Source organism: Herpailurus yagouaroundi, unplaced genomic scaffold, assembly GCF_014898765.1.
Source record: "Herpailurus yagouaroundi ecotype Mexico unplaced genomic scaffold, PumYag 205, whole genome shotgun sequence".
NCBI classification, from domain to species: domain Eukaryota; kingdom Metazoa; phylum Chordata; class Mammalia; order Carnivora; family Felidae; genus Herpailurus; species Herpailurus yagouaroundi.
Window position 1 is genome coordinate 6,992,614 of NW_024412436.1, and position 26,208 is coordinate 7,018,821.

At 37.8% G+C, this 26,208-nt stretch overlaps 1 protein-coding gene and 1 pseudogene across 8 annotated transcripts in view; both read right to left on the minus strand.

The window, feature by feature from the left end:
* RGS7 (regulator of G protein signaling 7) overlaps positions 1-26,208 on the minus strand; it is a 508,190-nt gene that overhangs the window by 141,966 nt on the left and 340,016 nt on the right. The window lies entirely within an intron of this gene.
* On the minus strand, positions 14,172-15,242 carry LOC121015094 (40S ribosomal protein S15a-like; annotated as a pseudogene).

Consider the following 26,208-nt stretch of genomic DNA (forward strand, 5'->3'; position numbering starts at 1 on the left):
AAAATAGATTCTGTTTGGAAGAAATAACAACAGAGGCATAGTTTAGATCAACCGTGAGGAATGCACTAGGTAATTAAGTACATAATATTCCCAAATAAAGGAGCAGAGTACAGAGGCGAAGCAGCCAGGCCATGCAAACCTGCTGCCTGGGTTCAAATCCTGACTCCCTCACTTGCTGGCTGTGTGACTTGGCAACAGACTGGCATTTTCTGGGCTTCAGTGCACTCATTGCAAAATGAGGATAATAAGATATTTACATCAAAGTTTTGTTGTGAGGATAAACAGAGATAATATGTGCAATGTGCTTAAAATAAGGTCCGCCACGTAAAAAGCATTCTAAAACTTGAGTTATTATCAGTTAGTTGATACTTAAGAAAGGATACATTGAGTAGCACTTAGTCTAGTGCTAAAACAACGAGGAAACTGGTCGCTGGTGTTGATCTAAGCCTCCAGGTCATGTTAAACACTTATAATTCAACATCTTTAAAGTCCTCCAGGTGATCAAAGTGGAGTCTTTTGTGTGTAGACGATGAATCTGCTCTAGAATATACCTCTACTTTCTCCTAGACAGCAAAGAACACTACCAGGAGCCCAAAGATTTGGTGTCATAGTTATAAAGAAAGATTTCCAGAGGTAATATACCCTGCACACTGGGTTTACAATCCAAAACCTGACAATGCCAGGGATCATCGAGAAAGCCCCTGGCTTAGGAGAGAGGTGGGCAGGACTGACTGACCAGGACATGCTGAGCTGACACTGCTGAGAAATACTGGTGACAGGGGAATCACAGTGACAGCAGCCAGAACACAGATGAATTCTTAGGAAACCATAATTTTTGCTCAGGATTCCAAAAAATCAACCCATTAAGAAAATCACAATTGGCATTGAGAGTAACACACTCATAAATCAGTGGCCCTTATCAGAGACAGAGTAGAACAGTCAAGTTACCTAATATCAGCAGGTATTAAGAAATTATTGAAATATTAAGAGCGATGCTAATTTATTTTATTTTATTTTTTAAGTTTACTTATTTATTTAGACAGAGAGGGAGAAAGAGAGAGAACATAAGTGGGGAAGGGGCAGAGAGAGGATCCGAGTGCAAAGCCTGCCTTGGAACTTGAACTCACAAACTGCAAGATCATGACCTGAGCTGAAGTCAAAAGTCAGATGCTTAATCAACTGAACCACCCAAGGTGCCCCTGCTGAAATTTTTTTTTTTAATTTTTTTTTTCAACGTTTATTTATTTTTGGGACAGAGAGAGACAGAGCATGAACGGGGGAGGGGCAGAGAGAGAGGGAGACACAGAATCGGAAGCAGGCTCCAGGCTCCGAGCCATCAGCCCAGAGCCCGACGCGGGGCTCGAACTCACGGACCGGGAGATCGTGACCTGGCTGAAGTCGGACGCTTAACCGACTGCGCCACCCAGGTGCCCCCTGAAATTTTTTTTTAAGAGAGACCTATGTAATACTGGTGTGGAGAACTGGTTTAAGGTCTATGTTATATAATAACTACATGATATCAAGATGTTTATTTCACAAATACAGTATATCCCTCTGTATAACTGGTAGTTCCATCATTGTACAAAATGGACTACATTTCAACAAGACTCTATTATATTTATATGTATTATAGGTGCATAGAATGGTAATTCATATAAGAGAAAATCACTTTGAGTTCATCCAAGAACCGTGTAAGGAAACTGCAATAGTCACAAAAGCCAAGGCAATAATAAGTTATTCTGGAAAGCAACATTCCCTCTAAGATTCAGCATACTGGAGTGCCTGGGTGGCTCAGTGGGTTGAGCATCAACTCCTGATATCAGCTCAGGTCATGATCCCAGGGTTGTGGGATCGAGCCCCATGTTGCTTCTGTGCTGAGCATGGAGCCTGCTCAAGATTCTCTCTCTCTCTCTCTCTCTCTCTCTCTCTCTCTCTCTCTCTCTCTCCCCCCTTTCCCCATGTGTGCTCTCTCTAAAAAATAAAAAAAAAAACAAATAAATAAAATAAAATGAATAAAATAAAATTCAGCATACATTCTGTAAAATTTCCACCAGTGAGCCTGGCTGAATGACCTGGAAGGAGGGGGGATGCAGTGAGTTAATTTATTAGACAGGGGGTTTCCCCAGCATGTGTCGGTTCACATGAGCAACAGTACGTGCTCCTGAACAAGCACACATGCGTATCAAGGAGAAACATGCTCAACTGCAGGTCGTGGGGTTGAATTTGAATCCCAGTTTAGTTCTGTGACTGCATATCCTAAGTCATCTTGTTTCTCTGGACCTTAGAGTCAGCATCCATAGATGCAGGGCTGGATTGCCACACTCTTTCCAACTTGGATTCTCTGGCATTCAACCAAGCTTCCACTGGAAGTTGTTGCAAAAATGCTGCCACCCTTATTTTGCCTCTTTGTGTCAAAGGGAAATTGATTTTTCTTCTTCTGCAAATAATGCTTCCGTGTCTATGGCCAATTCTCCAAAAAAAAAAAGAAAAAAGTACAGTATAAAGTATACTACCTGAACTGAATTTCAGTTGCTTAAAACTCAGTCTTCATGATGACCTAGGGCTGCTACAGTAAAGAATTTTGTGTGTCCAGAGCAAATATCACACTTATTTCAAACAAATAGGAACTGGATTGATGAGTATTTTATATTTATATATTTTCTGAAGCTAGTTGTAAAAATGCAGGCACGATACGGGAATAACCAGTAATTCACCCCATGTAACAAAATGACCTGGATGCATTTGGTTTGAAAATCAAATGTCACTCTTAAAGAATAAGCAACATAGTCTTCTGATAATACCTAATAGTATCTCTTTTTTCAAAAAAAAAAATTCACTATTCATTAATGTATTTAAATCATGATTAAGTATAAGACTTAGCATCCAAGATCCATAGCCTTGGTCATAGAAAAAGGCACAGTTACTATGAAATTTCTAAACAAAGCCAGATGTAATTTCCTTTAATACTACTTTGCAGAAACCAGTGCTTCTACTGGAGGAGCAGTTTGGGGCATCAGAACTAATGTCTGAAACTCTCTAGATTACCTTTACCACCCACTGTTCTCTTTTTAAAATAAAAATACCAGTTGGCATAAACACATGTAACTTATCAGTCTCATTTTCTCATGTTTGTGTCTTTATGCTGGGTTTTGTGTGTGTTGGAAACCAGTTAACCTGGAAATAAGCAATGTCTGGGAATTCCTGATTTTTAATACACAATACATGCCATGGTTCTACTCAATAGAGATGGTCCCTTGCAAGGAACAAAGTTTGGAAATGAGAAGGTGTAAATTTGTTAAATGAGATTCAATCATTAAAATGATTGCTCTTTTTTCCATTTAAAAACAGCATAGCCATCCATCAATAATCTGACTTTAATTTTAAATATCAAAAAGTTATGACATTTCACAGAAGTGAGAATGAGGCAGTCTCACAAACCAGAATGAAGAAATACAGATGAGCTAATTAAAGGATTAACACCCCCTAAAAAATTTATTTTTGTACAATAAGCCAAAATTTAAACACCAGATTTTTTTTTTTTAATTTTTTTTCAATGTTTTTTATTTATTTTTTGGGACAGAGAGAGACAGAGCATGAACGGGGGAGGGGCAGAGAGAGAGGGAGACACAGAATCGGAAACAGGCTCCAGGCTCTGAGCCATCAGCCCAGAGCCCGACGCGGGGCTCGAACTCACGGACCGCGAGATCGTGACCTGGCTGAAATCGGACGCTTAACCCACTGCGCCACCCAGGCGCCCAACACCAGATGTTTTTAAATTAAAATCCAATCTAAAAATATGGTTTCATAAGATTCTTCTAATAAAGTGTGTAGACAACCCTACTGCCAAAATTCAAATCAAGATATTCTAGATGCTATATAGATGAGAACAATAAGACATGACTGATCCTCAGTGGGTTTGTAATATTTGTGGACCGCCCTTCTACGCTTGCACCTGCTGGAAAGTGCACAGCACTTTATGAGGCAGTAGTTAGAGCACAGACTTTGAGCAACATTGTCTGGCTGTGCTGCATATTAGAAATCCTCTGGTTTTGGATTTGAATTTTTAAAACTTTCACTATCATGAACAACCTTGTGATAAACATTCTGGTGACATACCTCCTGCTTGACTTCTCCCCTGAATAACTATATTGTATCCAAGAGTCTGTGTGACATCTCCACTTGAATATTGTATAGGCCCCTTGCATTTATCATTGCAAAACCAAACTGCTGACTTTCATCTCACACCTGCTCTTTTTCAGTCTTTCCCATATCAGCATATGTCAGTGATATTCATTTAACTTCTCAAGCCAAAACACTTGAATTGTTTTCGATGTCTGTCTTTCTTTCACTTATCACATCCAGCCCAGGAGCATATTCTGATGATTGTTCCTTGTGAACCCAGAATCTACCCACCTCCACCACCCCCAGCCCAAGCTTGTATCATCTCTTGATGAGATCTCATTCAGAGAGGAGATGACATTCAGATTAGTTTCCCTTCATGCCCTGCTCTTTGCCACAGTGATCATTTTAAAATGTAAACCCAGCAATTCCATTTATAGGTATTTATCTGAAGAAAACAAAAACACTATTTCAAATAGACACATGCACCCCTATGTTCATAGTAGCAGTATTTACAATAGCGAAGATATGGAAGCAACCCAAGTGTCTATCAATAGATAAATGGATAAAGAAGATGTGATCACACACACACTCTCTCTCACACACACACACACACACACAGGAATATTAATCAGACACAAAAAAAGAATGAGATCCTGCCAATTGTGATAACACAGGTGGGCCTAGAGGATATTATACTAAGTGAAATAATACAGATTGAAGATAAATACTGGATAATTTCACTTATGTGTGTAATCTAAAAAAAAAATGAACAAACAAATCAAAACACAGACTCATATATACAGAGAACAAATTGGATGATTACTAGAGAGGCGGGGGTTGGGGGCTAAACAGAGTTGGTGAAGGGAATTAAGAAGTACAATCTTCCATCAGAATTACAAAAGTATGGCCAACTAATCTTTGACAATGCAGGAAAGAATATCCAGTGGAAAAAAGACAGTCTCTTTAACAAATGGTGCTGGGAGAACTGGACAGCAACATGCAGAAGAATGAAACTAGACCACTTTCTTACACCATTCACAAAAATAAACTCAAAATGGATAAAGGACCTGAATGTGAGACAGGAAACCATCAAAACCCTAGAGGAGAAAGCAGGAAAAAACTTCTCTGACCTCAGCCACAGAAATTTCTTACTTGACACATCTCCAAAGGCAAGGGAATTAAAAGCAAAAATGAAGTATTGGGACCTCATGAAGATAAAAAAACTTCTGCACTGCAAAGAAAACAATAAAAAAACTAAAAGGCAACCAACAGAATGGAAAAAGATATTTGCAAATGACATTTCAGACAAAGGGCTAGTATCCAAAATCTGTAAAGAACTCACCAAAGTCCACATCCAAAAAACAAATAAATTCCAGTGAAGAAATGGGCAGAAAACATGAATAGGCACTTCTCTAACGAAGACACAAGGCACATGAAAAGATGCTCAACATCACTCCTTATCAAGGAAATACAAATCAAAACCACACTGAGATATCACCTCATGCCAGTCAGAGTGTTTAAAATGAACAAATCAGGAGACTATAGATGCTGGAGAGGATGTGGAGAAATGGGAACCCTCTTGCACTGTTGGTGGGAATGCAAACTGATGCAGTCACTCTGGAAAACAGTGTGGAGGTTCCTCAAAAAATTAAAAATAGATCTACCCTATGATGCAGCAATAGCACTGCTAGGAATTTACCCAAGGGATACAGGAGTGCTGATGCATAGGACACTTGTACCCCAATGTTTATAGCAGCACTTTCAACAATAGCCAAATTACGGAAAGAGCCTCAATGTCCATCAACTGACGAATGGATAAAGACGATGAAGTTTATATATACAATGGAATACTACTTGGCAATGAGAAAGAATGAAATCTGGCCATTTGTAGCAACATGGATGGAACTGGAGAGTGTTATGCTAAGTGAAATAAGTCAGGAAGAGAAAGACAGATACCATATGTCTTCACTCTTATGTGGATCCTGAGAAATTTAATAGAAGACCATGGGGGAGGGGAAGGAAAAAAAGTTGGAGAGGGAGAGAGCCAAACCATAAGAGACTCTGAAAAACTGAGAATAAACTGAGGGTTGATGGGGGGGGGGGGGGGAGGTTGGTGATGGGCATTGAGGCGGGCACCTGTTGGGATGAGCACTGGGTGTTGTATGAAACCAATTTGACAATAAATTTCACATTAAAAAAAAGAAGTACAATCTTCTAGTTATAAAAAGAATATGACACAGGGATATAGTGTGCAGCATAGGAAATACAGTCAGTAATATTATAACAACTTTGTGTGGTGACAGATGGTAACTTGACTGACTGTTGAGAACTGTCTAATGTATATAAACATTGAATCACTGTGTGATACACCTGAAACTAATACAATATTGTAGGTCCATTATTCTTCAATAATAAAATATAAATAAGATCATGTCATTCTTAGTACACTCTTCCAACAAGTTCTCATATTTCTCAGAACAGAGCTCAAATTCCTCGACTTGGCCTTAGAAAATCCCACCTGATCTGGCCACCAGTTACTTATCTGTCTTCTATTATTCACTCCTTCACAGATCCTGCCCTAGAGCATAGACCTCCTTGCTGTACCTCAGACATACCAGGCATGTGCCTGCCATGAGGCTTTGCACTCTCCACCTGGAATGCCAGCACTCTTTGTCCAAAGAGTAGGACATCCCACTTCATTCCTTCAGTTGATCTCTGGCCAAGGCCACGACATCAGTGATTACATACCTGACTGCACAGTATAAAACAGGATTTACTCTCTACACATTTTTTTACTTTGTCTTCTCTTCATAGCACTCACCACCACTTACCATATTACACATGTATCTATTTATTATTAATCTTCCAATGAACATGCAAGCTCCATGTGAATGGGAACTCTTTTTTTCTTTTTGGTTGTTTTTAATTTGTTTGTTTACTTTTTTGGTTTGCTATCTTATCAGCACCTAAATTTTCTGTAATATTACAAGCAACTAAAAAAAAATCTATCAGCAAGAATGGACACAAGAATCCTATATTATTTCATAGAATGAATTCTTAGAAATAATACAGTCAAAAGTTACAGACATTTTTAAAGCACTGCTAAATATTGCAAACTTAATTTCTGAAAGTGTATATAATTTAAATTCTCACCAGGAGGTTATAACTGTATTGGTATCCCTGTAAACTTATGAACCATTTTGCATTAGGATTCATCTCCTCATTCTTCATTTGCTGGAATAAATGTCCTGCTTTAATTTGAATTAATTTGTGTTGTGATACATTATACTGAATTTTAGCTAAAAAAAAAAAAAAAGAAAAGAAAACACCCCAGTCTTAATATATCTAGCACGAGTGAAAGAAAAATACATACAAAGTTTTCAGTGAAGGCTTTGAGAAAGGCTGGGTTAGACCAGGCATGGAAGGGTATTAGACCCGTGGGAAGAGTAAAGTCTTCAATTTCTCTCCAATCCTCCTAAAAATGCTTTCCTTTCTAATTCTTCATTTTTGATTTCTTTCCCTAGGATTTATCTTACTTACCTACTTAATTACATTATAAAACCTTTTATACTTCCTTTAATTTTTCTCCATTATTGATTCATACCAGGCTTTAGCAATTTACTCCATGAGTCTTCATTTCTTCATCTATCCATTCATCTACCCAACCACCCATCCATCCACCCTTCCACTCATTCATCCATCTTGCTATTCATCTAACATATAATTATTCACTTTATGCTTGGTTTCATTCCATGGATACAAAAGTGAACATAACATTCTCTCTGTTTATATCTTCAAAACACACAATGCAGTAGAATATGCTTTAAGAAAGCAGGTAATGACTCTGGCTTCAAATGAGACATGATAAAGAGCTTAGAAGTTGTCACTCCCATCGTTACAACAAGGAAAAGCTTAACAAGCTGAAAATCAACTTTTCCTGGAGCAATCAGACAACTGAGGTTGTGGGACAAACCTCTACCTGAAAATCTGCAGGGACAGGCTCATTCAGAGACATAGCCCAGATTTACTCACTTGGAGAATCAATTCATCCTTTCTTTCCATTAGTGATAAACCTAACAAAATACATACAGGATCCGTGTGTAAAAAACAGGAAAACACTGACAGAAGAAATAAAATACAATATATTTCATGGATTGGAACACTAAGGTGCCATTTTGTTTCAATTTGATCTACAGATTCATTGCAATACCAATCAAAATCCCAGCAAGCTATTTTGTAGACACTGATAGAATCATTCTAGAGTTCAGATGGAAAGGCAAAAGACCCAGAATACGCACCATAATACTGGAGAATAAAAACAAAGTTGGAAGAGTCACACTATATGACTTCAAGATTTACCTTAAAGCTATAGTAATAAAGAAAGTATGGTATTGGTTAAAGAATAGAAAAATAGATGACCAGGGGTGCCTGGGTGGTTCAGTTGGTTAAACGTCTGACTTCAGCTCAGGTCATGATTTCATGGTTTGTGAGTTTAAGCCCCACGTCGGGCTCTGTGCTGACAGCTCAGAGCCTGGAGCCTGCTTCAGATTCTGTGTCTCCCTCTCTCTACTCCTCCTCAGCTTGCACTCTGTCTCTCTGTCTTTCCCAAAAATAAATAAACATTTAAAAAAAGAAAAGAAAAATAGATGACCAGAACAGAATACAAAGCCCAGAAATAGACCCATACAAATATAGTCAATTGATCTTAGACAAAGATGTAAGGGGTATTAAAAAAAAAAAAAAAAAAGGATAGTCTTTTCCAGGAATTATTTGTGGTTTTACACAACCAATTGTTATGTAAAAAAAAAAAAAGCCCCGATGAACTTAGATACAGACACTTACATTATCACAGATGATGTAAGGTTCACTGTAAAGTGATGCCCCACTGTCCCGCCCTTCATACTTCTCTTTGGAAAGAAGTTATGAAATGTAGCCCAAACTTAAGGAGTGAGGAGTTACCCTCCATCTCATTAAGGGTAAAATGTATACATAAATTATTTGTAAATTTTTGGCAATGGATCTTTGTTTTTACCCTTTATTTATTATTTATTCATTCATTCATTCATTCATTCATTCTCTATCAGTATGAACCTATGGATGCATTCTTAAAAAAATATTTTACAATATAATCCAGTGGTACTTTATTTTGTTGCAAAAATTGTTCCATCTCTGGTCACTGGGAACTCTTTCAGTTGGCTCCCATGTCCCCTTGGCATACCTCCATCATTATGTATACCCTTAAATACATATTACTAACTGAAAGAAGCAAGCTTAAAAAGATTATAGACTGTATGACTCCATTTATATGACATTCTAGAAAAGGCAAAGCAAGAGAGATGGTAAACAGATCAATGGTTGCCTGATGTGATGAAAATGACATTTTATATCTGGTTTTCCCACCCCAAACCTATAATCCCAGTCTAATAATGCAAAAAAAAAAAAATCAAACATATTCCAATCCAGGGACAGTTTATAAAATACCTGACCATTACTCAAGACTGTCAAGGTCATAAAAAACAGGAGAGTCTGAGAAACTCTCACAGTTTAGAGATGGTTACCAAGACATGACAACTAAATGTAATGTGGTAACTTAGATGGGATCCTGGGACAGAAGAAGGATATTAGGGAAAAAGAAAGACAATCTGAATAAATTATGGACTTAATAATGTATCAATATTGGTTTCTTCGTTGTGACAAATGTATCATACTAACATAAGACATCAATAACAAAGGAACTGCGGTGGGAGAAATTGCGGAGAGCAATCAATGAAATTGTATTCAATAGCATGGAAGAGTTGAAGTTGTTTTCAAGAACTCAGAATAAAGATAAATGAAAGATGCATTGGTCACATCCCCAAAGGGCTTCCAACCTGGCTGTCTTCTGATCTATGTTCCACAATATTGTCCTTTGATCTTCTAAAGAACAAACTCTAACTTTGTATTTGTTCTAAGGATCGAATATAATGCAACTAAAGTTATTTAACATAGTCTCTGGAACAGAGTAGAAACAAACAAATGTGGCTATCATTTTGTTGCTTTCCAACTTAAATCTATTCAAAGTTACCAACTTCTCCCTATCACCCAACTCAGTCCTTAATGATGTCCTTGGGGGCAAGTTTCATCTCTGCTCTACAAAGAAGTTGTTTCTGATAAATTATCCTGCCCAAGCCCTGCCTTTGCATTATATTCACTCATTCTTTCAGTCAAACTAGATGGTCTGGAGCAGGCTGGTTTTCTCTCCTGTGCCTTTACTCTGGTATTTATTATATCCAGAAAAGCCCCCTGGCTTATCTTTACCGGGTGAAATTCTATGCAATCCCCAGGGTCCACTCAAATACAGCCTTCCCTCGTGAAGTCTTTTCTAAACCCGCCAGGAGTGCGCCCTCCCTCCAATGAGCTCCCAATGCTTGATATCTTTTATTGTAACTAATTGTGTTCTGGTACTAGTCTTTCATATTATTTCACAAAGATCCTGAAGGATAGGTTATCTGCTTAAACCCTTTTTATTTCCCTGGCCAAGCACTCTACACCTGTTACATGTGGAATTTATCAATTGTGTTGAAAATAAAGAAAGGAAAAATGACTTTAACTTTAAAAAATATTTACTTTTGAGTATTTCTTTGATACCTATAATAAATTCCCACTTTGATAATAGATACAATTAAAGCTTGCAATTCAGGGGCTGATATATTACTTTTAAAAGACAAAGTTGGAGAGCCTATGTGGCTCAGTTGGTTAAGTGTCCAACTCCTGATTTTGGCTCAGGTCATGATCTAACAGTTTGTGAGACTGGGCTCAACATCAGGCTCTGCGCTGAGGGCATCAAGCTTGCTTGGGATTCTGTCTCCCTTCTCAATGCCCCTACTCCACTTGTTCTCTCTCTGTCTCTCTCTCTCTCTCTCTCTCTCTCTCTCTCTCTCTCTCCCTCTCAAAATAATAAATTAATAAACATTTAAAAGACCAAATTAAGAGTTAATGTCTTGATTGAAGCCTCACATCTAATAGTTGCTCTAAGAATAACAAGAAGAAAATACGTAATTTGTATGAAAGGATTATTAAATTTATTATTTTGTACCTATAAATTGCAGTGTTTACTATAATAAAAGTTGAGAATTTATTAAATTTTGAAAATAGCAGAGGATAGAAAAACTTCAAATGTCATCATCTCAATTTTTAATTAACACATAGCACAAACACAAAAATTATTTCAACTCAATCAATCCACATTTTACATCCAAGTACATGCTTACATACATTTGGATAGAAAACAGCTAAAACCCAATTTACTTTTCTTCCAGAAATCTTTGAGCCCAACTTTGTTTTAAAGTAGGCTTCACCCTCAGCACTGAGCCCAACATAGAGCTTGAACTCACAATCCTGAAATCAAGACCTGAGCTGAGATCAATAGTTGAATATTCAACTGACTGAGCCACTCAGGCTACCCTAAACCCAACTTAAAAAACAAAACAAAACAAAAACAAACAGTAAAATACTGAGACTAAAGGCATTTGAGGTGAGACTCCTGGAACTTGGGACCTTACCCATTCCTCCACTGATGACGTAAATGGGCCTAAGTCTAGTCCCTTAATTTTGCCCACGGTAAGAAATGTTGTATTGCCTAAACCACAGTTTTAGAGTAACTAGCTGAAACAAATTCTGAATGTAAAAACTTCACAAAAGCAACACAGCTTGAGACTTAACTATGTTTAAAAAAAAAAGAAAGAAAATATATTTTATTCACATGAAAAAAACTGTTAATAAGAACTTTAGTCTAATTACAAAAATGTCTAATGGGAATGGTCTATGAAGTGTGGTTATGAATAAAGATATGGTAAAATCCATTTTAATCATATTAATTATTTAGCATGTTCAGAATTTGAATTTGAGTAACAAAATATATTTTGAAATTGGAAGAAAAAAGACAAAAGCTTTATATAAATAATTGCTTCCAGAATTTTTATTTATTTTTTCAGAAATTTTTATTTACATCATTAATAATAGAACTAATTACTTGAATTGTTTAGTTTTTATTGATTAAAATGGTGGAAGTAGGGGCGCCTGGGTGGCTCAGTCGGTTGAGTGTCTGACTTCGGCTCAGGTCGTGATCTCATGGTTCATGAGTTTGAGCCCTGCGTCGAGCTCTGTGCTGACAGCTCAGGGCCTGGAGCCTGCTTCAGATTCTGTGTCTCCCTCTCCCCGCTCCTCCCCTGCTCACACTCTGTCTCTCTCTCAAAAATAAATAAAGATTAAAAAAAAACTACAGAAAATGATGGAAGTGGTAAAAATAATTTGTAAAGTAAGGCATGTAAATGTACAATTTGAATATGAAGAGAGCAAAGTTGTTAAAAATAAAAACTAGTATCAATGATAATAAAATACCACCCTTTTTAAAGTTAGCAAGTATGCAATGATAGGGAAACATACTGTATCAGAGAAATAAAAGCTTCATAGTAGTACTTATTTCCGCTTTCAATCTTCTTTGCCACCTCCTCCTTTGTTTCAGTTAATACAACAGTGATATCAATATGTAGGTACCAGGTTGATGGATGAACACCAACATTTTATCTGCCTTATATCAAAACAATCTATTATAAACTGGGAGCTCATTTTAGTTTTAATCAGCATCTTCAGAAATTTACTGTAATTAATAGATAACAGATCACACCTGTCAGAATGGCTACAATCAAAAACACAAGAAACAAGTGTTGATGAGGATGTGGAAAAAAAGGAACCTTCATGCGCTGTTGGTAGGAATACAGATTGGTGCAGCCACTGTGGAAAATAGTATGAAGTTTCTTCAAAAAGTTCAAAATATAACTACCCTACAATCCAACAATTGCACTATTGGGTATCTATCCCAAAAATACAGATACACAAATTCAAAGGGATAGTGCACCCCTACGTTTATAGCAGCAGTATTTACAATAGCCAAATTATGAAAGCAGCCCAAATGTCCATCAATAGATGAATGGATAAAGAAGATGTAGTATGTATACATAGTATTCAGCCATAAAAAAGGATACAATCTAAAAAAAATAAAATCTTGCCATTTGCAGTAAACATGGATGGGGCTAGAGAGTATAATGGTAAGTGAAATCAATCAGAGAAAGACAAATATCATATGATGTCATTCATATATGGAATTTAAGAAACGAAACAAATGAGCACGAGAAAATGAGAGAGAAACCAAGAAACAGGCTCTTAACTACAGAGAACAAAATGGGTGATGGGGATGGGGATTAAGAGCACACTTGCCACGATGAGCACTGAGTGATGTCTAGAATTGCTGAATCACTGTATTGTACACCTGAAATGAATATAACACTGTATGTTAACAATATTGGAATTAAAATTAAAAACTTAATTAAAAAAGACTCAGTATAGGTGTAGCTTAGTAAGCAGTCACAGGAGTGCCATCTGTTCTATGTAGAAATCACAACTCCAATTTACAGGATGCAAAAATATTTTACTATTATGCTCACGCTTATTTTTACTTACTTCAAATGAAAAACTTCTGTGCAACCAACTGAGGTGTCCAAACATAGCAGGCATAGACCAGGAATTTGATGAGTTGTATGCTATCTATTGGCATGCTCTATATGACTTTAAATTTGAAGTGTTCCTTGTGATTACAGTATGTAATGAAGTTGTTAGCTCCCTGCACTCTGTCTTCTGAACCTGAAGCTTTACTAAATCTGCTCTCTCAGAAAGGTCACCGATGACTACCTAGTACAAAGGAGAGCTTCCCCTTGCTCTCTCAGTGCTCTCTCCTTAACAAGCCACTGATGAATCTCTCTTCGTGGAACCTCTGTTTGATGCTCTCCAAACTCTATCTATTTTGCTGCATTTCCCACTGGCTCCCAGACTCTTCTCTGTTGTTGTCCTCCCAAATGCTATAGTGAGGAACTCTCTTGAAATTTATCTTTGCAAGGGATCCCATTTGCCTTTACTTTTTCTATATGCTTTCTTCTTTGGCAAGCTCATCGAATTTCAAAGCTTTGATTTCCAAATGTATAGCTCATTCATTCACTTAGTACAGGGAGAAACAAGGTGCCAGTCCTATTCTTAGGAAGTGTGTAGTGTATTTTAATAGGCAAAACAGGCAAATAAATGGGCCAACCACACCATGTAATAAGAATTTCAAGGAAGTAAGTGCAGTGTTCTGGAAACACATTAAAAACACATCCAATTCAATCTTGAGAGGTCAGGACACTGTTCTGAAAGAGTTGATATATAATTCAAACCCTAAATAAAAGGCAGGAGCTATGAAGCAAAGAGGAAGTTCCAAGTAAAGAAAACACCACATGGAAATGCTTGTGATCAAGAGGATAGTGCCATTTAACAAACAGCCAGCAATCTGGTGGCTGTGAGGCACAGGGTGGGGCAAGAAATTGTGATCTGAGTGGACACAATGGTAAATATGGTTACTTCAGAAAGGGTTACATATGCAAGCTAAAAAGTTTAGACTGTATCCTACGGGCAATGCGGGATCAATTGGAGTTATGAAATCTCAGAAGACACATGCTTAGATGGAGTTTTGGAAAGGTCATTGTAGATGCAGTAAAATGAATAAATGGGTGTGGGACAAGGAAGAAGGGACATGAGTTAGAAGACTGTGGTCATTCCCCATAAGATGTGACTATGGTTAGAATTAGGCAATGCAGAGATATTTTTTTCCACTGAGGTACTTTATTTGTATGTATATATTATACCCCCAGGAAAAGAATTCCAGGACTTTCCCTTCTATGTGTTTTCATCTTGCTTCTTCATGGTCCATGATGTCAGCTGAGGCTGTTAGTACAATGAAATCAAACTAGTGGGACCAGAGAAGATTATTCTGCCATTTTTCTAGATCTTTGTGTTGTACATCAAATCTGGGGCTGATCACTCCACACTTGTTTAACATGTCCATGAGGTTCACAACAACTTTCCTAGTTTTGTGATCATCAATGACTTCAAATTCACCAATGTAACTAACCATGCTTCTTCATCACAGTTAGAAACTGGACAATCACTTCTGAACATGGCCTGAATGGACAGGGAGCTTAGCATCTGCTTGTATTTTCAGCATTGTTAAAGCTCTAGAGAGCATCTGCTAGAACATTCATGAGCACCATTATGGCAGCACAGAAAGATGGTGGAAAGAGCAGTGGAGAGATATTTAAGAGAAGTCTACACAGATTTGAGGATAAAATGATGAGGTCAGTTTTTATTTGTTGAATAAATGAAATGCCTGCTAAAAATCCAAGTGAAAATCTCTGTAATATAGTTAGATCTATAGACCAGGAAGTCAGAAGGAATTCTACGTGCGTGTACACACTAGCAGTGAAATAAATAAAGAAGTACATGGCCTGTAGAGAGCCAATAAAGGAGAAAGACCATGTTTGTGTCTGAAAAACCCTGACAGTTAAGAGGCAAATAGAGAAATCTGTGAAGAATACTAAATCGGAGGGTGAGAAGGTTTTAGTGCAAACCAGACAATGGAGTAATGTAAGACAAGAGGGAGTCAAAAATGTTACAGTGAGGTCAAATTAAGGGCTGGGAAATGATAATTGAATTTAGCAACAAGAAGAATATTACTGGCCACACTAAGTAAAGTTTCAGATTATAAGCAGAAGATACAAGCAAGATTCCAGTGAATTGAGAGATGAGTTATAGACAGAGGAATTAGAGACAGGACAGCTGAGTTTATAAAACTAAGAGAGAAGAAAAGTAGCCAGGATGGACCATCTATCGACATAGAACTGTTTTGTAATGGGGAAAACCAGTGGTGAATACACTGATAAATATACGGCAGTTCAGGATAGACAAGAGAAATAGGAAGGATGCAATAAGAACCCTGAGGTGGTGCAAAAGGTCAGGATAACAAGCACAGGAAGCCTAACCCAGATGGGCAAGGAGACAAGAATGGTTATAGACACTGTCATGTTTTTTTGTGAAGCATAGTGAGTCAGAAAGGTGACAAATTTCCTCTTTGATTTATATTTTCACTAAAAGTTACAGTCTGCTGTTGAGAATGGCAGAGAAAGTCTATTGGGAGACTTCAGGAAAATGAAGAAGGCTTTGAATAATCACTCCCATTGAGTAGGAGCTATGACTACAAAACATGATTGCCAAGAGACCCCGAAGGCCTGATTGGGTTTGGAAACTGTGACACCTTGGGGACAATAATCTATAGCACTGAGTGTCTTTTCCATAGCATGTGCACAATTTCAGATAGAGACAGGCCCTTGGCGAGACTGACCCAGGATTATACACTCTGTTGGTGGATCACTGGAAGGACAGGCCAAGAGAAAACTGAAAGCATTTGTTAATTAAAGTGGCTGTTTTGCTCCGGGTACAATGATTCCTCTAATGTCTGTCTTGCCTGTGAGAGGGGCAGTATGGGTATATTGACACCACTGCACCTCAAATACAAGAACAAGCACATTTTGCGTGTGCATAATTGTTAAATGCATGAATGGTCCTATCTTCAAACCTGGGTCTCCGGTTACGGTCTCTGGTTCAATCACACCGTCACATCACAGGGAGAAGCCTGGGCTTCTAACATCCTCATTACTCAAAGAATATAACATTCCCCAGGGGTGTTGTTTAAGATGATGGGAGAATTTTGCATCATTTGTATGATATAATCTAAGCAATAGCTTACACTTCTGCCCCATTCTTTATTTTTAAAGTGTCTGCATCTCTGTCAACTTGCTTGAAACTTTGTCTGTGACATGGTGTGCCTAAAATCAATTGTTTGCTCAAATGCCTTGGTTAAGTGAGCGGATATGCAATGTGACAGAACATTTCACAGAGTCTGCAGAAGTGCAGGTGGACAATGAGCATAGGCATGAGAAGGAGCTGTATGAGCTCCTCCTTTCCAGCAATGCTGGCGGGGATGGTGGGGCGGAGGGGGGCGGGGAGCTCCCAGGTGCCAGGTACTCATGCTCAACTCTTTGCTCTTATTTTTCTTACAAAGGGCTAGGTGGAACAGTAGGGGTGTGGTTAAAGGCAAGTGTAGGCACCAAATTAAAATTTCCTTTATACTTTGAATAATTTCTTCCTGTTTATGATACTGCATCAGTGACCAAGAACTTATCAGGCTACCATTGTACATATGTTAGTATATTAAGCATTTTATCAAATTTGGGGGCCCAGTTGAGAGCTGGAAAACATTAATAAAATATAGGGGTTCATGATTATACAAAGGCAAGGAAATGGGAAAATACCTATTTCTAGAGGGACAAGATGTTCTCCTTCCTTGATGGCTGATCATTGCTTACCAGATGGAGCAGAAATGTCTCAGGAGAGCAATTCTAGGCTTTGCATGCCCAACCACCCAACACCTTCATCTTATCTCCTGTGTCATTCCAAAAAAACTGACCTACTTTCTCTCCCTAAACCATAGGAAAAGAAATGTCGACAACTGCTACTTTTCTAAGCTAGAAGCATGTGGTCTGACCTTGAATCATGTTAGAAAAGATAGGATATCTGAAGGGGTCAGGATACTTTCCAATGGCTTTACATTTGTTGAAAAATTCTCAGGAAAAAAAAAAAGCATAACCTAAAGCAGTTATTTCACTTGCTATAATATCATTTCTGGCCTAGAGATAAATTTCCAAATGATAAATTTGTTTTTTTTTATGATTTTTATGAGACTTTATTATGTCCTTGCTATGCCTTTGCTTGGGTTTTCCAGTGTACTCTAATATTTCAACCAATAAATCAAGATTGCTTCTAATAGGATCTACTATTTGCTCATAAAACTCATTTTTCCATGGAATAAAAGAACCTCCTTTAGGCTATTTCAGAACATTAGAGTAATTTCTTGTGGTTGGATAACATATATATCCTTGACTTTACTTAGAGGAAAATAGATTATTTGAAATCTATGGATTGATAAACCTGGAAAGTTTCACTTTCTGTTCTATAACTAGACACTTTGTATGGCACGGAGGGTCATGGGAACCTACTGTTTCGCACTTCGAGGTAAACTTCCATCTAGAGTGTGAACCATGAATATTGAAATATGAAAGATAAAAAATAATAACAGCCTATTTATATGTTAATATTTGCTTTGTTAAAAATATTCAATTCAATAATATTTAAATGCCCAATATGTGCCAGGCACATTAAAGATGCCAGAGGCAGAGCAAATACAAAACAAAGACTCTGCTCACAAAATGCACATTCTTTTTTTTAAATGTTTACTTATTTAAAGTTTTTTTAACGTGTATTTATTATTGAGAGACAGAGAGAGACAGAGCATGAGCATGGGAGGGACAGGGAGAGGAGGAGACACAGAATCTGAAGCAGCCTCCAGGCTCTGAGCTGTCAGCACAGAGCCCGACGCGGGGCTCGATCTCACAAACTGCGAGATCATGACCTGAGCCAAAATCGGACGCTTAACCAACTGAGCCAACCAGGAGCCCCCAATGTTTATTTATTTTTGAGACAGAGACAGGGCATGAGTAGGGGAGGGGCAGGGAAAGAGAGGGAGGCACAGAATCCTGAAACAGGCTCCAGACTCTGAGCTGTCAGCACAGAGCCCGACACGGCGCTCGAACTCAGGAACAGCGAGATCATGACCTGAGCCGAAGTTGGATGCTTAATCAACTGAGCCACCCAGGCTCCCCTCAAAACGCACATTCTAATGAATAGGTGCCTCAGATTTTTTTAAATGACCTGAAGTCAGACCATCATGTGACAGTGGAGGGACAGCCCATGCCCCTTTCAACAAGGGTGGTATTATGTCAACATGCCTTTGGAAGAGGTCAATCCTCAGACATACCCTAAAAAGAGGTCAGTCCTAAGATGTCCTAGGAAGAGGTGAATCCTGGAGTCAGATATGAGAATTCAGAAACTGTGGCCAACAGTAGGATGAAGAATACCTGTATCCTTTTCTTATTGACTCTTATAAGCCCTGACTCTGGGCCTGAATATGCCTGGAAGATTTTCAGGGTTTGGGATGTTGACCACTGTGCCTAGATGTGAGGAAGTCTTCAAAGAACCCAAGTAGGAGTGGTGCCCTTGGTCAAGGTCCAAGTGATGGTAGCAGATGGTCACTGTGCTGGAACACAGCAATCTCAAAAGGGCAATGGTGGCTCTGGTAAGGATGTGGACATCACAAATAGGTGGAGGGAAGGGACATGAGATACTGGTTCATGAGCGGCCCAGGAAAAATATAAGATATGGGGAAGGGAAGACATGAGTGGGACTAGCTCCAATAACAAAGCCAGTGAGAGCTCACGTCTTCAAAGGAGACTGGACAGATATGCTAGAATTTCAGCTGTCACTACCTGAGTGTTTTTTATGAATGCTTTTATTCTCTTCTTTATACTTGCCATATTAGCTATAGTGGGCTTATAATGGTGTTTTGTAATTCAAAATGTTTTAACAACATTAATGTGTGCTCTATATAGTACTATATGTGACCGTCTGATATCCATCCCCAAGAAAAGTCTGTTGAATGACCTACCAAGCAGCTACTAGGGGGCCCTTGAGGAAATAACCAAGGAAAACCTGGCAGATCACTTAGTGAAGGTTAAGGTCTCAGCACTAAAGCTCCCAGAAGGATAATAAACAAGTGTGTGTCCATATCATTGCTTACAACGAGGCCCACAACTACCCAGACCACAGATATTTCCATGGATGAACCCCAGCAGAGGAAAAATCAAATGTCAGGTTTGCTGAAATAGCCAAGTAACCCTTGACAGTCTGAAAAATCTGACATCCTCTCTTTTTGTGGCTAGGATCAAAGTCGTAATGACGTCTGGCAGATCGCCTTCCAAAAAACCTGGATTAAATAAAAGGAGCAGTTATTTATAGAAAATGACAAAGTCACAGTCCAAACCTGTGCCTTACATGAAATGGAGTTAATCAGAATTCTATGTAGTGTACATGATGTACCCTAGTGGGCTTCAATGTCCAGGTATTCGTGAATGCAGCAAAAAGGAACAATTCTGAATAATATAGAGATACCAATCATTTAAATTATAATGTAATTGCAAAATTAAAAAGGTATTATTATTATTAGACATAAGGACTTCTTGGCTTACAGGGGAATTTTCAAAGTATAAAAATCCTATTATATGTTTCACTGAGTTTCTTAGAGTCATTATTTTATTTATTTATTTATTTAAAAAAAATTTTTTTTTCAACGTTTATTTATTTTTGGGACAGAGAGAGACAGAGCATGAACGGGGGAGGGTCAGAGAGAGAGGGAAACACAGAATCGGAAACAGGCTCCAGGCTCTGAGCCATCAGCCCAGAGCCTGACGCGGGGCTCGAACTCACTGACCGTGAGATCCTGACCTGGCTGAAGTCGGACGCTTAACCGACTGCGCCACCCAGGGGCCCCATTAGAGTCATTATTTTAAAAACAAGGTCTTCTTTTTATGTAAAAGCAGGAATCTTTATGTGTGGTTTGCAGCCAAAGGATAGTGAAGAGACTGGTGCATTCATGCCATGGTAGGATCACATTCTGGTCACAAATCTTCTGTGAGCACTGATATCACATGTTCTATCCTGCTGTTGCAAGCATTTCTTGCCATTCTTAGATATAACAATTGGAAAAACTTTATGAATAACACAAGTAGCCTTGTTCTCAGCTCAAATAAAGACAGGAAAATCCCAATTCATTCTTCGGTTGGGAAATGAAAAATCTGCTATCTTAGTGAAAGATAAAGGAGCCTGACTTTTCAGACAGCTCTTAGACAACAGTCTATGGCTCTCTCTGGATAACATATATAATTACTTACATTTCCCTGTCCTTTTTGAGTGGCTGATCCTGATGAACTGGTCTATTTTCAACAATGTCCTATGCTCTAGGCCTTATTATCTTTACCAATTCCTTTATAATTTCCTTTCCTTCTTTACAATTTTCTTTCCTCCCTTTCTTCCTTCTTTTCTTCCATCCAAACCTCCTACCTTTTTTTTTTTTTTTTAAAGTGTACACTTGGGGCACCTGGGTGGCTCAGTTGGTTGAGCATTCAACTCATGATTTCTGCTGAGGTCAGGATCTCACAGTTCATGATGTAGAGCTCTGAGTTGGGTTCTTCACTGACATTGTAAAGCCTGCTTGAGATTCTCTCTTTCCCTCCCTCTTTGCCCCTGTCCCACTCATGCTGTCTCTCTCTCACTCTCTCTCTCATAATAGATAAATAAACTTAAAAAATGTGTATATTTCTTCCTCTCCCCCCAAAATCAAGTTGGCTTATAAAAGAAACATGTGTACACAAAAAAGTTAATAAAATAGACAGTGAAGACCTAAAAAGAAGAAAACAACAGAGAGGTCAACCAGCTGTTAGAAGAATTAGACAATGCCACGGGGCAACTGTGTTTTTCCATTAGGTCTTTATTTTTGTTTTTGTTTTTATTTTCTAGGGATAGGATAGAAATATCAACCTCTGCTGATTTATGGAATGTTCCTAAGTGAGTTAAACAACTATTTAAAAGTACACTGAATTCTAGCATCATTATGCTTGCTCAAATTTTACAAGCAAAAGGACAGCAATTCTAATTAGATTCCCAGCTGTTTTTAGTATTTTCCTTAACTGTTGGCAACTCTAATAAGTAATCTATAAAAAAAAAATCTGCTAATCAAGCAAAAATGGGAAAGATCATAAAACCCTGGGACTGGCATTTACAGGTGCGTGTGCTGGCCAGTACAAACCAAAAGAGGAAAATGGCGTAACCAGATGGCATCTGCCGAATCTCTAACAAATGTGCAGTGTTGATATCATGTCTTATATCCATCAGGTATGAATCCTAGCTCCCCGTCTCAGCTCTTCTCCAAGCCTTAGAGACGTCATCTATAAAATAAACTTGATACTCCTTCTCTGGATCTGAAAATGTTAATGTTTTGATATCAAATGTATCTGGTTTGAGTATTGGTTCTATCTTTTAGTAGCTTCATGATCTGAGACTTAGATTTCTGATATACCATGTACTTCATCAAGTTTCTTTCTCTTTTTTCTTTAAGGCTGAATAACACATATCAAATTCTCAACATGGTGTTTGCACATTGTTGGTGTTCAGTGTTCAAGAGAACACCTGAGTTCTCTTGTCTCTTCCCTATTTCCAAGAACTAAATAGGAAGGAAACATCCAGCATGGTACTGGAAGGCACCCAATTAATTAATGTTAATGTAGTATAATTATTTTCCATTGTTATTGCAATATCGTGATGGAGGGGGGATATGAAGGCCAGAAGCCCAAACCAGAAAAGGCTTCTAGCAACAGGAAAAAAAAAAAAAGCCCTCTTGGTGGCGGAAACCATAGCAGATATACTAGGAATAATGACTTCTATTTTGGTAATGAAAACTTCTATTCATCGACTTTACGAAGACCTTTCAGTATATTTTGGATTTTAAGTTTTAATTACGTAGAGCAACTGCAGAGATACATTCGTCAAATGACAATAGCAGTCACTTGTTCCATTATAAAGTGCATTTTTAAATGCAAATGCAGAACATGCATACATACATACATACATAGAAAAAGTGATATTGTTAAGTAATAAGTTAAATGAGACAGTTGGCCTCAACAGGCTGGATGTGATTGGGCTTTACTTGTTGGTACTGATTACTTTGAATGGGAGACATCATGCAGCAAACATCTGCAGACTTTTTCACTTTCTGCATTTGTAGAGTATTCCCAAGGGGCAATGGGCACCAAGAGACACTTTCCTGATGATATGAAATGTACAGGATACCATACTTTTTTAAAGGTGGGGTGGTAATAGAATATATGCAAAAAGGAATTACTGTTTTCTTCCAAGGAGAAGCTAGTAACACACTGAAAAGAATACATGAAGAAACCCATGGCTCCTGCTCATCTCATGTGAAAATAATTAGAACGACAAATAGTTTCCCTCGTGTAGTTAACTATGAAGGTTTGGCTGTGGTAGCAGACACATGGGTTGGGAGCAAGTGCCCAAAGATATGAAGCATTTATTCACGTCTCTTTAGGTGTTATTTAAAACAGAAAGTGCATATTTGAAATATGTATACTTGGGTTATGTCTACTACCTTGAACTAAGTCAAACTAATCAATCTTGTTAGAGGTGTATGAGATGGCTCTGATTTATGATTTCTTGCATGTTATCACCAGAAGGTTAAATGATGCCTTAAAAACTCAGAATGTTTACCTAAAATGGTTTACTAGTATTGGAACAATAAATAATAAAGGAGTCACTTTATTTCTTTCATATTGACATGATAGCTTACAGAATGGACAATAAAATATGTATTTTATAAGGGTTTTTTTTTTTTACAAGAGGGTCTTGATATAATTTGAAAGACTGTTTTAAATGTCTCTATTCTCTGCCACCCAAGTAAGATTGCTGTTTGAAGCAATATGAAGAGCACACAGAAAAGATTTCTTTTTAATTTGGGGTGCCTGGGTGGCTTAGTCGGTTAAGCATCTGACTTGGCTCAGGTCATTATCTCACAGTTCATGAGTTCAAGCCCCACATCAGGCTCTGTGCAGGCAGTTCAGAGCCTGGATCCTGCTTCAGATTCTGTGTCTCCTTCTCTCTCTCTCTCCCCCTTCACTCACATCTGTCTCTCTTACAAAAATAAATAAACATTTAAAAATTTTAAAAAAGAAAAGATTTCTCTTTATTCTGAATGTAAGATATATGCATTGGAATATGTAGAAAATAGCTTTAACAAAGGGTATACCCAGGATGCATTAGCTAAATATAACACCAAATCTAAGAAAATCAATTACTGTATTCCAAAAGACACTATGTAAGGGACCATCTGATCAGCTGGATTCATGCACCTCTCATGGTTGTTAACCATGTAAGGAAAAGCAGAATCTAGGCCTGAAATAATTGTGCCAAAAGGAGAAGACACACAGGGTAGAGATTTGGAGATCAAAGTTCTGTTTCTTTGAACAGGTTTTTGTGTGATTTCGGACATTCACGTTTTTCTCAGTTGACTTTCCAATTGTAAAATGAATATGTCTTATGTCTGCATGGCTACTTCATACTATTGTTGTAGTATTCAAGTAAAACAATCTGTTTTAAATTATTTAGAATAGCAGGAAATGCTTTGCAAATACAAAATATTATCAAGGATAACAGAGACATTCTATACGTTCTCAATTCTGATATACCCTCATGTTCCTCGAGCTGATTTCTCTGGAAGGCCAACCAAATCCACAGGATATGAAGGCTACTTGTAACACAGTTTTATTACATTCATTAACAGAACTTGGATCATTTTGTCTAGAGGACTTGTAGAGAATTGGGAGGTAGATGACGGACTCTAATGGTGAGCATAATGGGTTGATTTAATTAATTCAGTGAACAAGATATTTGATCCAGTTGAATGATGCATAAGCAAAATGTCTGGTTGACTTACCTGAATCTCAATTTTCCAGATATTTTTACAATAGATAATACCTTTAGAAGAAGAAATTTTACAACTATTCAACATTCAGTTTTTATCCTGGATAAATCTCTATTTGTTCTTAATCTCATTCTTCTATCTGCATTTTAAACCACTTCTTTCAAATTGGGTTTGGTTTAGATAAAGAAAAATTCAGTTGACCTTTCTTTCTCTTCACTTTTCCTCATCTATTTAGGGGAACACAAACTGAATCATTGGTCATCAAAAACTTAATGTCACTTCAGTGGATTCCCATTAGTAAAAATCAAGCGATTATTGATAACTGACTGATCTTGACACTTCAGTCGATGACTGGAGAGGATGTATGTCTTCTGCCATTAAGATTATTTTTTTAGATTTGACTAAAGCAATAAGGCTAACATGTAAAATAAAAAATAAAAGATAAAATTAATCAATAAATTGAGTAGCAGCAAGTGTAAATAATTCATGGTAAAGAAATTCAATTGGGAGCTGCATTATAGTGAGAGTCTTCATAGAATGAATAGGTTGTGTTTGAAGGCTAGTATAAAAATTGCATGCATTTTAAAGAATCCAAGTTAGCTAAATATGCCTGCAAATGTTCAGAGTTTTAAAGGAATCTGGCCTATTTAAAAATAAAATCAAGATTTGGGCACACTAGAATGTTGACTCATTTAAGCTTCACAAAACACCGTATTAAAAGCATTTTGCTGAAGAAGAATAAAAAGGGAGAGAGATTAACTACCTTGCCCATGCCTACAGCCAGTAAGTACTTGAATCAAGACTTGAGCTCAAGTATGTCTTCAGAGCCTATGACTCATTTTTAATGTCGGGTAGCGTCTCAAGGAATACTGAGATCTGAAGAAGCATGGGTGGATGGAGAGAAAGAGAAAAGTGGAGCAAGCAGGGTACCATTAAGGGAACACAGAGAATGTACTTAATATTCTTTAATATCTAGTAGTCATAGTGAGGCTCATTTCAGATTTTGGCTACTCATTGGACTGAGGATCTTAAAGTACTCCTCACCTTGGTCAGCATCACTTCAAGAGCTTGGCAAGGGTGATTCTTCCAGTGAGAGGCAGCAAAGATTACAAATGAGCAGAGTGATGTCAAGAAGTTATTAATATCTGCCAGTCATTTTGTGAAGGATGTAAACTTCATTGAAGCTTTGCCTTTTGATAAATTTTCTCAAAATATCATCCATAATTAATGACATGATTGATACTAGACGCAAAGCATATTTACTAACAAATGATGAATAGGTTCTGGAGGATAAATTTTGCAAACAGAAGCCAAAATATAATAATACATATCACAGAAAGGCAGATCTGAAAAGCAGAAGAAATACAGATGTGGAAGACTTTTGCAGTAATGGCCCAAATTTGTTCACATACCTCTGTACCCATGCTGTTGGATAGTCGTTCCCTACACTGGTTCTGGACTTGGCCATGGTACTTGCCTTGGCAGATGAAACTATAGAAAATGTGACTTAAGTACAAGCCACTATAGTAAGACACCAATGCCAGCCGGCCAAAGGATGAGAGAATGAGATTCGCCTAGCTGACAACCTACCCAGTATTGAATACACCAAAAAATCCTAGATCATCCACCCAACCACCTGGCTATAATCCAGAAGAAGAAAGCCCACCAGATATCAGCCAAACAAACCCCCAGAAAATGTGACCAGCCAATCCACAGAATTATAAACTAAATAAAATGGTTGT